The sequence below is a fragment of the Macaca fascicularis genome, chromosome 1 (assembly GCF_037993035.2).
Source record: "Macaca fascicularis isolate 582-1 chromosome 1, T2T-MFA8v1.1".
Classification (NCBI taxonomy): domain Eukaryota; kingdom Metazoa; phylum Chordata; class Mammalia; order Primates; family Cercopithecidae; genus Macaca; species Macaca fascicularis.
In genome coordinates, this window is record NC_088375.1 from 222,304,077 (window position 1) to 222,319,194 (window position 15,118).

At 45.9% G+C, this 15,118-nt stretch overlaps 1 protein-coding gene and 1 long non-coding RNA gene across 7 annotated transcripts in view; both read right to left on the minus strand.

Moving 5' to 3' along the window:
• Window positions 1-15,118, minus strand: part of VPS13D (vacuolar protein sorting 13 homolog D) — a 284,031-nt gene that overhangs the window by 19,185 nt on the left and 249,728 nt on the right. The gene's annotated exons all lie outside the window — the stretch shown is intronic.
• Window positions 10,609-12,968, minus strand: LOC135967292 (uncharacterized). The gene is made up of 2 exons (XR_010581275.2): window positions 12,789-12,968; window positions 10,609-12,425 (listed from the first exon to the last, which is right to left on the minus strand). It is a non-coding gene; the product is annotated as an uncharacterized lncRNA (long non-coding RNA).

Genomic DNA, 15,118 nt, shown 5'->3' on the forward strand with positions numbered 1-15,118 from the left:
CCCGGGTTCACGTCATTCTCCTGCCTCAGCCTCCCCAGCAGCTGGGACTACAGGCGCCCGCCACCACGCCTGGCTAATATTTTGTATTTTTAGTAGAGATGGGGTTTTACCGTGTTAGCCAGGATGGTCTCGATTTCCTGACCTTGTGATCCGCCCGCCTCGGCCTCCCAAAGGGCTGGCATTACAGGCATGAGCCACCGTGCCCGGCCAGTTCTTTTTTTTTTAACTGGACTTTAGGACTAGGCTCATGATTATCCTCAGTTCAAGGCCCACTCTCATCATCAGGCTCTCTTTATTTATTTGAAATAAACATCTGTGAAAGCAAAAAAAAAAAAAAAAACTCCATCGCTCCATCGTGGACCACAAGTTGGTCTTCTGCCACCCCAAATCCCTGTTCCTCCTTTACCTAAGGCAGGAACTTCCTTCTGAATCCTGTGTTTCTCATTCCTGTGCTTTTCTTTTTTATGTAGTCTTATCACATTTCAAAGGATGCTCCATTACATTCTTGTTATGTTCTATGGGTTTAGTTTTGGGCTTTTGGAAAAGGATGTCACTGTCACATTGCTAAGATTCAGGCCTTCTTTTGTGTGTAGCTATGATTAATTCACCATGTCTCTGCTTTATTAATATTCCATTGTATGACTATCCCATGATATATCCATCTTCCTGTTGATGGCACATGGGTTTTTTCCAGGTTCTGCTATTACAGATGATGCCATTACGAACATTCCTGTACGTGTTCATCCTGGTGAACTTTGAGAATCTATCTAGGGGGAATTTGCTGGCTCACAAGATATAAATGTTCACTTAACAAGATAATCCAAACTGTGTTCGAAGTGGCTGAACCATTTTTACACTTCTGCCCATGAGGCATTTAAGACGCCCTAGTGATCTATCCCCAACACTTGGTATTCTCTAGGACTGCACTGTCCAATGCACAGCTACAACACATGCGGCTACTGAGCACGTGAAATGTGGCCAGTGTAACTAAAGGACTGAATTTGAAATTTAAATTTTATTTTGGATAGCACTGGTCTAGACTCATGAATCTTTGCTGCTTGAATGGATATGAAATGGCTTCTTATTGTTTTTTCATTCCCATCTTCTCCTTTTCAGCCTATAGCCTACAGCATAGTGGTGTCCAATGAATGAATAAAAAAAAAGTGGAATAGCTGTGGGTCCTGCCATTGGTGCTAGAGCAGCAAACCAACGTCTAAATGACTCTGGTCCACCACTGTTAGGCAGGCTTGCGGCCTCCCTGGTGGCTTTGCTCCTTTCCTCTGACCACCTTTGCTGCTACTTGGACAGGGTCTTGATACCATAATTCTGGGGACAATGGATCACCGAACAAGAGGTGGCCAAAAGCCACCCACTCACCTCTCCTAAGTCGACAGCATCTCTTATGAACCGACTCAACCTAAGAGTCTGTTCAGTGCACATGCAGCAACTCTGCCTCCACAAACCTTTGTTTGGCCAAAGGTCTGTGGTGTATTTAATTGCTGCCAGCTGGAGCTTGTCGGCCATGTTAAGCCCTCAGCTGCTGCGGTTTATAAATTTCACAGTGTATAGAAAGAAGCAGTCCTTCCAGTCAACCAGCTAATCCAGAATGTCAGCACCAAACCAACTTGAGCTTTGAACTCCATGAAAATGTCAGGGAGTCTGCTGTACAGCATGGAGGACTCTTCCCCCAGGGAAGGGGCTGTGGATACAGTGGCTGACACACTGCAGATATGCATCCAGTGAGGGCAATCAATACAGAGTGTGCCTGCATCTGGCCATTGCTATCTGACATACACTGGAGGCCCAAAACCAATGATCAGAGTAGTAACAAGTCACGTCTTTTTTAAAAAAATCAACAGTAAATCCAAATAAGGTGACACAGGAAGATCCAGGCAATTCTACTTGGTTGATCTTGCCTTTCAGCCTGAGAGTCAACAGTTAGCCAGGCATTAATTATTCATAGCTTATACGATGAGTAACTATGTCATAGTTCTGTCGGTTAAGACAGACGCTGTGCACACATACACATACCCCTACACAGCTTAATTTGGTTGAGAAGTCTGTCATGGCCGGTGTCTATCAACCAAGTGATGCTCAAAAACAATCAGTAAGTGAGTAGAAAGTGTATGTCACACATGTGACATTAGTTAGCATCATAGAATGTTTATTCAACTGATGGCTGCCATCTTCCTTAAGGGCTGCGTGATGGGTTTGTGCTTGCACTCACTTTATGTATGCGTACAGGGCTTTTGTTTTAATCAAGTATCTTACTGATATATATTGTGCTCGAGTGTGCACAATTAGACTGAGAACGTAGATCAATCCAGACTACCTCTTACAATACTGGTCATTGATAACAGTTACAAGATACCAGGGTTCTTGACCAAATGGCCTAACAAACATTTGTCATTTCTCTAAGAGAAACCCCACAGTCTGTCTAAATAGTACTGTCTGCACTGGAATAGATGAATTGGTGAAAAACCCTCTGGTATCCACAGCAGTACAATGTCTGCAAGCCCAAGAAGCCCACCACACCATGGGCTGCATCTATCTCAGACCTGTAGCTCCCACCATGCCGTGGGCTGCATCTATCTCAGACCTGTAGCTCCCACCATGCCGTGGGCTGCATCTATCTTGGACCTGTAGCTCCCACCACACCATGGGCTGCATCTATCTCCGACCTGTAGCTCCCACCATGCCGTGGGCTGCATCTATCTTGGACCTGTAGCTCCCACCATGCCATATGCTGCATCTACCTCTGACTTGTAGCTCCCTCCTCTTGGCCACATGCATCTACTTCTAAAGACAAAGTGGAAAAGCATTTCTTCTTCATAAACAGATTTTACTCCTTTCAGTGCAAATTGTAATCTGAGAATACTCTACTAGAGGATGAAAATTTCTAAAGTTTGGCTCTATTTACATGAGAAATTCTTCCCCATAGTTTCAAGAGAAATGGAAATACACCTTCTAGAACCCACTCAAAGATAGTATTCAATCCATAGGTTGGGACGATTTGGATTTTGGACACATGGAAAATAGGTTGGGCAGAAAGAAACCTTATGTTAGTGGAGATTGGTTCTTATATGGAATTACTGACTGAGGATCCAAACTAGGGGAGCCAGAAAAACGAGCCTACTTAGAGCCCTGCAAATGGTTTGTGCCTGCCTCCTCCAGTCCCCTATTCAACCAACCTTTCCCGAACTATCATATGCAGAGGCCAGCACTAGGCCCTGAGGAAGACTGGGATGGAAGTATCCAGGGAGCTTACAGCAATGAGAACATAGCAGGGGAGCACTAGGAGAGACAGGGAGCACTGGAGTAGGCAGCGTAATATAATGGCTGAGAGGATCGGCTCTGGAGCCAGGCTGCCCAGTGGGTCTGAATCCCAGCTCTACCCCGTAGGAACTGCAACCACAGGGAAATTATGTGACTTCCTGGAGTGATGGTTTTCTCATCTATACAATGGGGGTAATAATGGGTTGTTGTGAGGAGTAGATAATACATGTACAGTGCTTAGAACAGAGCCAAGTACATAATAGGCACTCGATAAAATGCTACCTATTCTTTTTATTTAGTGCGTTATTTACAGTGCCATGGGTGCACACGAGGAACCCTAGTTGAGGTGTCTGGGATCTAAGATGGGCTAGGGTGCAACATTCAACCTCTTGTACTTAGTTTTCCTACGGGGGAGGCTCATAGCTTCAAACTGAAGTATTTTCCTTTCCCCTTTGCTTTCTCGTTAACATTCTACTTACCTCTCCCCAGGGTTCTCAAGTCATACGTGTATAACACACAGAAAATCCCATGTTGTACTACTGCCATTGAAAATGTGAGAAAGATGTTGATTCAAGAAATCATTGGAAATTATATTAATATTGTTAAGTTTTTAGCAATTTGACATCCAGCAGCAGGGACGACATTTCCTGGGCTGGGTTTTCTCCCATCAGTGGGATTCACACCTGACTTGTTTATAGGGGTCAAGGCTTCCCATAATTTAACACATGTTTTGGGGACTCCATGACACTGCAACTGTGACAGCTGGTAGGACTAATGCCAACAGATATGCCTACTGGGATTTAAACTCTAAGACAAAAATACTCCAGATTTTTTTTTCTTAGTCAACTGCCTCAGGGGTGAGAGTACCTGTTAATGGCTGGGTGGGGAGGGGCAGAGTTACTTCATAAAGAATTCCAATAAAGTAGATCATGTTATAGTAAGAATGGAGCCTAAAAGGCTTGGATTTCTTAAAAGGCCATAATTTTTGCATGCATTCTGGGTTTGCTTTGCTTTTACAAAATAGTAGACAACCTATAAAGTGGTTTGCAACTTTCAACATCATGGAAGAACAAGGCGCTTTACAAACGTAAGCTTTCTTTGTGTTCTAAGTAGAACATTCTGAGTCAGAGAGTGTAGTACTTATTGGACTCTCTCAAGCCATTATCAAATTCCTTGCTAACCTGTCACCTCTAATGCCAATCCCAAGATATTTCACATGAACTGAAATACACAATCTCTGGTAAGCTTTATTTTGTGGCTATTAAGTACAAATGCTAATAATAACAAGCTGATTACATTAATAAACCAGATATTTTCACTACTTTTTTTTTGGTTCAAATGATTTTCCTGCCTTAGCTTCAGAAAGTGCTGGGATTGCAGGTGTGGGCCACCGCGCCCAGCCCACTATTTTCAGATTGATTTCTGGTAAATGATTACATAATCTCTTTCTTTTAATGTTTATGTTATCTACCTTCTCCCAAAGTTGACCTCTTTTAAGAGAAGAGATGAAATTTAAGAACAAGGTAGTATAAAGGAACAAACATAGACTGAAAAAAGACAAACACAGGCTGAAATCCCAGTCACTTACTAGCTGGGTGACACTGAAGAAGTTACTAGACTGTTCTTAGCCTCAGTTTCCTCATCAATAGGTGAGAACTTAATACCTACTTGGTTGATAATATTGAGATAAAATATGAAGAATGTGTAGCATACTGCCTGGCACATAGTAGGTACTTGTAAAACTTAATCATCTCCCTCTTTCCTACCTTTATTCAGAATTATTGGGTGTCAAGTCCATTTAAAACACCAAAATGCAAAACTGCAGTATTGAAAATTTTATCTTGACAGATCACCCTGGGGGACAAGTTTTCCTGAGTCTGTCTGAATGACTCATTAGGAGCACATCACATGTTGGCTACAGCGGTGTTTTCTAAAGAAATGACTGCTTAAAGCGTTTATTCACCTGACCCACTCCCATCCATATCCTATTGCCTGACAGAGCTTTTTAAAAAGAGCTAGAGCAAAATCAAACTAGCAGCTCAATGAATTATATCAGTTACCAAATTCTTAGCATTGAAATTAATGAAGTTTTAGAAAAGTGCCATTAATAAAACGGCAGGCGCTTTCAAAAAAAAAAAAATTTCAGGGGGTAAAACACTTTCTGCAAATGAAGTTTGTAACACAATCTTAGTACGTACAACCGCTGACAATGAAGCTGCCTTGACTGAAGTGGGGGAAGCGTGTGTCCTATCACCTCTCCCCTGGGAAGTCCTGAAGCCCCTTCCCCAGGGCCTCTTCGGATGACCAAAGCCAAGCAGATACGAGCATGCTCCAGCCCCCAGAGGGGACCTGCTTTGCAATTTGTTTGCCTTTTTTTTTTTTTTTTTTTTGAGATGTAATCTCACTCTGTCGCCCAGGCTAGAGTGCAGTGGTACGATCTCGGCTCACTGCAACCTCCGCCTCCTGGGTTCAAGCAATTCTGCCTCAGCCTCCTGAGTAGCTAGGATTATAGGTATGCAGCACCATGCCCAGCTAATTTTTTTGTATTTTTAGTGGAGACGGGGTTTCACCATATTGGCCAGGCTGGTCTCGAACTCCTGACCTTGTGATCTGCCCGCCTCGGCCTTCCAAAGTGCTGGGATTACAGGCGTGAGCCACCATGCCCAGCCCGATTTGTTTGCTTTTTCAAGACCGCCAGTTCACTCAGCCTGGAGGTTTTAAATCTCCTTCTATTGTCAAACAGAGACTATGGAGGAGGGTGAGGAGGAAAAGAAAGCGGCCACAGGAGCAGCTGCTTCAAAAAGTGTTAGGGACACGGAAATTAACAACTCACAAGAATGAAAACCAGTCACCACACTCATGGGTTTTTAAAGAGAATCTGTTTCAGGCCCTGCAGTTAAGACTTCAAGTGGTAGAGGGAGAAACTGAGGCTCTCGGGAGGGTCTCAGGGAAGCCAGTGACATGCTCTCCTTCCGGCCACTCATCTCTTCTAGGGAGGGGGATTCTTCTGAACCCAAGCCACGGCCTGGAAACGGAGGTGTTGAGGGAAGCCACGCGGAACCAGGGATTCTTGTCTCTTCTAAGCATGGTTGCGCCTCAGCACTCAGAACAGTGCCACGTGCTGAGAGGGTGCTCAAGACATATGTGATAAAGAAGCAGGCCAGGACCACAAGACTGAGAACTGGGTGCAGGGGAGCCAGAGCTGCTGCTTCCAAAGCCCAGGGGGTGAAGAAGCGGCAGCGCGCAGTGGACCTCCTCCTCCGAGTCTGAGCCAGAGAAAGGCAGGGCGTTGGTAACAACTCAAGAACTCAAGAACCCCTGGAGTAGAGGAATGCTGATCATTCCAGCCTGGGGGTGGGGGGGACACTAGAGAGTTACTGACCTGGGTCACGTTCACCCAGAGGGCAACTGTAGAGCTGCCTGGTGGCCTCAGGGGAACGTGCACCGTCTGCACTTTTCCAGGAAGGAAAAGAACAGTGGGGCTTGGAACCCTGGCCGCTCCTCAAGGGCCCGGCTCCCTGTAGACAGTTGACACTCAGCACTTAAACAGCTCAGAACCGTCTGACCAAGGGATCAGGTCACCGCACTAGCTCACATTCCCCAGGAGAACTCTCTTCAAAGGATTTTTACAATATGGCTCTCATTATTTCGGACCCAAGTTTTAGGTTCTTTAGAACTAGATACAGGAAAGAAGCAACCAATCACGCACTCCTCTTCATCTTCCTCCCGGCCAGCTGGTGCCTTTTACTGTTTGCCCTTCAAGGTAACCTACGGCTGAGCGTTCTCAGAAGCCAGGGCCACCTCTAGCTAGATGTGCCCCTCTAGAAGCAAGAGATGGCACCTTCTCCTTGACCTTCTGTCAAACTGGCCTGGCCCATCATTCTGATGCCCTCAAGAGTATCCTGGATTTTTAGGCAAAGGAAGAGGTTTCTTCCGCCTCTTGCCACAGCGCCTGGATGTAAAGCCACAGCAGGCACGAGGCAAGAACATCCACATGTCTGAGTGGGGACTGGGTTCAACGGCGTCCTTTCTCTGTGAACAGGAAGGAGGCAGGACATGAGCTGGCAGCTCCGTGCTGCCCTTCAGTGCCTCTACAAGGGGTACATTTCTGCCTGGTGCTGCGATGGTCAACCTGGTAACAAAAGATTCTTCTTTATTTGGTGATAAGAAGGTCAAGCTGCCTTTTAATGAAGTGCCGCCAGTGTTAACATGAATTGGACTGACTGTCATAGTCCATCAACCCTTGGCAAACTGGTTTGTTTGGTCTGGACAGCAAACAACATTCCACACTACTGGATTTTTTCTCCCAGATCCCCTGCGGCCCCACCCCCACCCCCCACAACCTTTTTAAAAATTACAATCTGTTCTGATGTCTCAAGTTACATTCTGTAAATAATAAGCAACACTGATGAAATGCAAAAAGCTGAAAATTTGTAAGCAGAAAGATCTGCAGTATGTCCCACATCTGTGTCACATTAAACATGCACTCAATGGATTTGCTGATTCCTGCCTAATCAGTACACAGGGTGATGCGGGCCAGAAGGGCTCTTGTGCTGTATGACACGGCAGGTCCAAGGGCCACCCAATGCAGGCAAGGAAGGCCAGGAGCTGGTATCCTAAGGTAGAGATGCCAAGACCACCGGGCAGACAACCCTGGGCTGGCCACCCTGCCTGTTTCAGTTTGCGTGCATTGCAAGCTGGTGGGTCACTGCTGCGGTCAGGTCAGGAGAGAACAGCTGCTCAGAACCCTCCTCACAGTCCTCAATGTTGCTGAAGCTGGGCCCACGCGGTTAAACTAAATAACATGTTTTAATGACAAATGTCTCATTTGAAAGAGCTGGCTCCCCATACATTTAAATGACTACGAAAATAAAAATAGAATTGAAGTAAACCAGTTCAAGTCCGTGTGATTAAACTTTTAGAAGATACTAGAGGTGAGAGTTGCTATGTCATGCCAGACAAAATTTGATCCACCTTTTTTTATCTCAAGCATTTTACGTACACAAAGATGCACACACACACACATGTGTGTACACGTGCGCATGCACTCATATTCCCATTTTTTAAAAATTGGCAGAACATAAGAGAGGAATTGGCAAGTTCTAAACTTGTGGCATCACACTGAGTCCCTGAATGATTATGAAGCTCCATATTAGAAAAAAAAGAAGATTCAGATTCAGCAAAAAGCAGCATGTAACCCTCCGAGGATACTCTGTAAAAAACTCTGTGTTACCAACACCTCCTCAACCAGCTCTTTCATCTGTACTTTCCCATCAATCTTAGGTCAGAAGAAACCAGGACTGAGACTGCTGGGCCACCAAGGTCCACGCTATGTCTCTACAGCAGCACTGACTCGAGTTCTGACTGTGTACTGGACACCCCAAGCCTCCCAACATTCATATGAGGAAGTATCTTACTAGTATTTCATTTTATGGATGAGGAAGCTATGCCTGGCAAAGCCAAACTAGACCTTGGGTCTTTCTGACTCTTCATGTACTTGGTCAACTTACTGAATGGTGTGATTTTGATGAAAATCTCTTTAATACATATTCTGAGTCCATCACTATGTGAGGCATTCTGGACATCCTTGAGGAATACCAAAAAAGGCAATAACAATAAACTCACAATCCAATTGGGAGGATAAGATCTACATCCTTGAAATGACTCTGTAGGAAACCTAGCCCATGTATCAACAATGAAAGAGTGAAGGTAAGTGGGAGTGCTGGGGAGGTCTGGCACTATATGCTACAGAGGGCAGGACGGGCTTCCTGGGAAGGCCTGGTCCAAGCAGAGCCCTGCCTCAAGGCACAGCAGGATTTTTACTAATACAAGGATGTACGGCATCAGTACCAATTGGTCACGTTTTACAACAGGAACCGGTGGAAAGAAATACTAAGAAATAGGAGGAAACAAAAATAAAAGCCATTTAATAGGCCACACCACATATAATCCAAAAACATCTGGCTGAAGCCTCATTTTTTTTTCTTTTTTGAGACGGAGTCTCGCTCTATCACCCAGGCTGGAGTGCACTGGTGTGATCTCGGCTCACTGCAACCTCTGCATCCCAGGTTCAAGTGATTCTCTTGCCTCAGCCTCCTGAGTAGCTGGGATTACAGATGTGTACCACTACGTCCAGCTAATTTTTGCATTTTTAATGGAGATGGGGTTTCACCATGTTGGTCAGGCTGGTCTTGAACTCCTGACCTCGTGATCCACTCGCCTTGGCCTTCCAAAGTGCTAGGATTACAGGTGTGAGCCACCGCGCCCAGCTGAAGCCTCATTCTTAATGCTAAAGCAATTTCTAAAGAACTGTAGGCACAGTGATGGTCTTTAATTATAAAGTCATTATGCAGATTCTAACTTACAGGAATGGAATTCACCAAGAGACTGATATAAACTCTGTCAATATCTGGAAGAAAGATATGTACTTAAATGGATGACAAACTGGCTAAATGACAACTGTTGGAAGGGTTAGACCAACACTGGATAAGAATTTTTAAAAAACACACACTAAAAAGACAAACGCTGACCTTAATGGGTTTAAAAAGGATTGAAGCAAAGAATATGCAATGTAATTCACAAAAGCAGCAAAATCCAAATGGCCAACTGAAATATGAAAAGATGTTTCAACGCTTCTAATTCTCAAAGAAATTCAAGTAGTAACACAGATACTCACTCTTTCAGATTGGCAAAGACTTAAAAGAGTAACAATGCCTGGTTCTGAGTACAGTATCTGGCACACTGCAGCCACTTCATAAAATTCTTGACTGAATTCTGAATGAATGAATAGCCAGAGCTGGTACACGGCTGGAGGAGTCAGTCCTCTCACACACTGTGGGTGGGAGGACAAATCGTTTCAACTCCCTAGAAGGCAATTTGCAATGTGTTTCAAAGCAGAAAATATACACACCCTTAAATCTAGCAATCATATTTTTAGGATTTTAGCCTAAGGAGCGAATTACACAAGTAAGATGGGATATATGTAGAGGATGCTTATAATAGTAAAAAATTAAAAACATCCATCAATAGGGGACTAGTTAAGTACCTTTTGAAATATTTGTATTATAATATTATGTAAATGTTAAAAACGATTTTTGGAATGGAAAGATGTTCTAGAGCATCCATCATATGTTGATGTTGGACATCAACATATGTACTCCCATTCATCATGTCAAATCATATATACGTACACATTAGTGTACATACACATATGTACCCATAGAGATATCTGGTGGGGTTACCATTATGAATCTCTTAGTGCTTGTCAACGCCCAGGAAGAGTAAGTCCTTTTTATTTTCTTTGAAGTGGGAATAATAGTACTCATCACATTCTTTTTGTAAGGATTAAAGAGATAATTCATGCAAGGTCTCTGGAGCAGTGTCCATACACTCCAAGAGCTCATATATTGTATTTTCAGAAGTTTACGTTTGTACATTTTTTAACTCACACAATCAAAATTTTTAAAAACGATGATTCAGAGAGCATTCAGGCACAAACACCAAAATGTCGAAGATGCATTTAAAATCAAAGCATGAAGAGTGCAAATTTCTATCATCATATACCGCATACAGCACAGGCTGGGTGCAGACTAGGAAAGAAGGCATCAGAATGGCCAGGCTCAGTCAGGAATGGCTTTCTTCTGGATAAGGGGAGGCTGGGTGGAGTTTCTCAAGAGTAAAGGGCCATGAGCTGACCATTACCATCTATGCCTCTTCTCCCAAGATTGGGAGGCAAAGCCCTGTACTATCCTAGCTGGTGGTGAACAGGGCTGTGAATGTTGCTTTGTTAACCCAAGGGTCATCTGCAGGTCTCCTTCCTAGCCTGCCTGACTTACTTCTCCAGCACGGTCTTGCTTTCTGACCCTGACCAGCAGGAGGGCGGGCTTCTCTTGCTTGTAGTAACGAGCTGGCTTGGAGCAGCATGCTCTAACTGCAGAGCAGGAAGTGCTGGCTGGTCCCAAAGGGACCCAGGCGCTCAGCACTCTCCCTAAAGTGCCATGAAGCAAGACACAGTTTGCAGATAGGGGCACTCAATGAATGGGCAAAAGCGAAAGCCCTCTGCCTTCTTGCTTGCCCGAAATTCCCTTCCGGCCAATACAGGGAGAGAGAACATCTGGAACTGGTTTTGAGGCTCCCCAGCTGCAGAGCCACTAGAGTGAAGGGGTTTACAGACTGTCCTTTCTGATTCTCATCAGGGTGAACTACAGCCTAGAAGACAGGCTTGTTCAGAGACCAAATCAACTTTGCTTTGAAATGTTCTCCTTTCCCCATCCCCCTTGAAAGCAGAATTAATGATCCAGGTGGTGGGAAATCAAAAAATAAAAGAGAAGGACCTGGGGTCACCTCAGGTGCATTTCTGTGCCTTCATAAAAATCAGATATACCCCTTGGGTCAGAGTTGACACCAAACCTTCAGAGCACTTGTCCTTCTAGGAAACAAGAACCAACAAGACTGAATCCATTTGAACTCCTGGACTGTGGGGCTTGCCTCTACAAGCCTGGAAATCAATGTATATAAAATGTGTTAGAACTTGTTGGAAGCTAGTGGGGAAAGAGGTTAGACCCTTTCAGGTCGGCAGAGGGGTTGGGCATGGTGGGGAAAGACCCATCTGGTGACAGCCACGGCTCACACTCCACTATGTGCCTTTCCTACTCGGCCCCGTTAGGTACTGGGATGTGGACTTGCAAGCAGGAGTCAGCAGCAGGCCCTGGGCCCCTGCCTGGGCTTCACTGTGCCTCTGGGAAAAGCAGGTGCAGCCAGGAGTCAGCCAGTGAAGAGGCAACAGCACCACTTCCTACCATGCTTCTCCCACCAACACAAAGCCTGTGCTCTAGACTTTCCTCCAACTGAGGGTTTATTTCTCCCTCTGGACCTGGGGGCAAAAGGTAGACAGAGAGGACAGGCGCCTGTGTCTTCCAAAGACCAAGTTCCTTGGGGTGGAGAGAAGCAAGCAGGCGTGGGGCAAACTTGAAGTTGACAAAGGAGAGTGAGTCACACAGAAGGCAGGAAATGAGTCTTCAGTTACTGCTCTTCATCGCTCCCTTTCCAAAGGATTGCTCAGATCCAAGAAGCTGAGACCAGACTTCCTTCTGCATGTTACATAAAGCACTGGGAACCTTCTAGTTAGCGCCCTCTTTGTCTTGAGATTTCTGCAGATAAGAATTTCCATAAATCCCAGTTAGTCAATCATCTGGCTGCCTCATGGCATTTTCAGGTACTGCTAAACAGAACCAGAAAATTTCAAAAGAGCAGCAGAATTTTTAAATACAATTTAACCTTAAATACGTGATGAGGAAAACCCTCAAACAGGTACTCCATTTAAAGTCACCAGTACCAATGTTGGCTAAACTTCAGGATCAGCAATCATGTAATGGAATCCAGATCGTAAGTTAGCTCCATCCTGGGACTCACTACCAGAGCCAATTTCTAGGCTTTTAAAGCACTTTGACCATGGAAGCGTAACACAATCCAACCATCTCTGGGTTGGCCAGCCCTTCAGTCTCTTCTCCTACCTCTAGAAAGCTTTTGTCCAGGATCCGTGGCACCCAAATAAACAGAAGTTCTCCCAGGCCTCCAAAAGCAGACGGCTATGACAAATTGCACACATGCCCCTGGGACAGTCTACTGCGGAGGCTTCCTGTACTGTGTACCAGCTGGAGTTCCCAGGTTCCTCCCGGTGAAGATGGTCTTGGCTGCATGGTAGAGCAAAGATGGGATGGAGCAGAGAAGTGTCACTGCTATTTTGCGACAAACTGGCACACTGTGAACTTGGAAGGCTGCAGTAGTTCATCACTTAGGGAATGGAATGGGGTAGACAGGGGTGGACCGGGGACAGCACAGCTCCTGGGCACAAAGCTTAGTGACCTGCTTCTCCAGGCACTGGCACTGAAAGGCCAGGGTCTCTTCATGCTCAGGCCCACGGCTGTTTGGCCCAAGGAAGCCCTTGACCGTGAGCCCTTCCAAACTTTCCAGCTACAGTATATCCCTCACACTGTCTCCGTGTTAAGCCAGTGGGCTGAGGGAATTTGATACATACCCTTCGTTCACATTGTGGGATCCAAATTTTATAGCACCTCCCCTCCAAGTGAACGAGGGTCTTTGTACAAATCTTCTTGGCTATAGGCAGATATTCAACTCCTACCCTTCATGTCCAAGAATCAAAAGGAAGTAGACCCAACACTTGGTCAGATGCCTTGGATTGAAATCATAGGTCTTTTGACATCAGGGAACGAGAGATGGCCCAGAAGCAGCAGAGACATTAGGAGCGTGTACTGTGTGTTCAGCCGGCCAGGGTCCACATTCTGGTTCCCTTCCTCACTACCTTTGAGATCTCAGACAAGTTACGTATCCCCTGTGTACCTCAACTTTCCCATCTGTACAATGGGGAAAGTACAGCACCCACCTCATAGGGTGGGTGTGAGGACTGAATACTAATGACAGTGATACTGTGCAAGCTAGTCAATGTTTTGGATCCATTTCTGCAGCACTGTCATCCCAAGCAGGTGTCCACCTAAGAGGCGCTGTCCATTGCAGACAAGCAGCAATCTGGAAGTGACAGACACAGATGTCTTCCTGGACACCATGGACAAAGCAGATGCAGGTCCCGAGTTTGGCCAAAGAACGTGACTGGCTGATGGACAGGACTAAACTACCCCTTCACCCACTTTCTTCCTCTTGTCCTTTGAACACAGGCAGCTCTTTCTTTCTGACTACACTTATGCTAAATCCTTGTCTGTCTGCCCATTTCCTCAATGCAGTGCCCACTGTAAGAACCCAGGCCACTCCAGGCCTTGCTATGACAGCGTGCCTATTTCCACATGCCCTCCCTATTGAAGGCACAGAGTATCCACGGGGCCACCGGCCTCGGACAGTGAGAACTCTGAGCTCACAGGCCACTCCGTGGGGCAGCTTTCCACCTACTCTGTTTGAGCACCTGGGCTTAGCTGTGGGAGGCCAGAAAGCAAGGCTATTAACAGCTTTCGAGGTGGTGGGGAAGGAAAACGGTATCATCCCCAGCTTGACAAGAGCGCTCCACGGCCGGCATCTGACCCACCTCTGCCACCGATGCGGCCTCCTTGGAGACGGGCAGGTTTCCTGTGGTGTCAGCCCCGTTTCCTCCAGCAACATTATACTGCAAACAGAGAGCTACTCTGAAGAAAGCACTAGGGTGTCCCGTTTCTGGCCGGGGGGAGGGAGGCAGACTGCGTTGCTTCTCCAGAGAGAAACATCACCGTGCCTTGACCTTCTCTAGACAGCGTTTCTTCCTGTCCCCAGTCCTGAAAAGCTGTTTGAAGAAAAGAGACGTGCAGGCTTTCCTTTATGACCTCAGATGGGCAAGTTCTGAATGGCAGCTGGGTCTATTACATGCAGTGTGAGAGGGTTAAACAGGACAGCCTCGACTCTTTATAAACTTTTGCCCTGTGGATATGCACTCATTGGCGGCAGTACAAGACTCGAGCTGTATTACACGCCTTAACGATATGGTTCAACTGTCGGTCAGGCTTGGGCCTGGCACTGGGCCAGACCGCAATCAATGGGACACAGAACCTCCCCCTTTCAGATCATCACGAAGGCTCATATTATCTCCTTTTCGTCGTGCTGGTTAAATTTATGGAGCAGAACCCTGAAGCCGCATTCCTCGGCCTGCGCCGGCCCACGCGGCACTCCCTCCCTTTGTTGGGTACTGTAAGCCAGCCGTGCTTCGGAGGACTGCAGGGTTGTTAGTTCAGGCACTGACTGTTTGCTCATGACTGAAGTGAAAGGAGTTCAGGGGAAGGGCAAAAGGACAGCCCAAGTGTAAAACCCCATCCCAGCAGGCCCTGGGCCCCTATATATAGGCCCC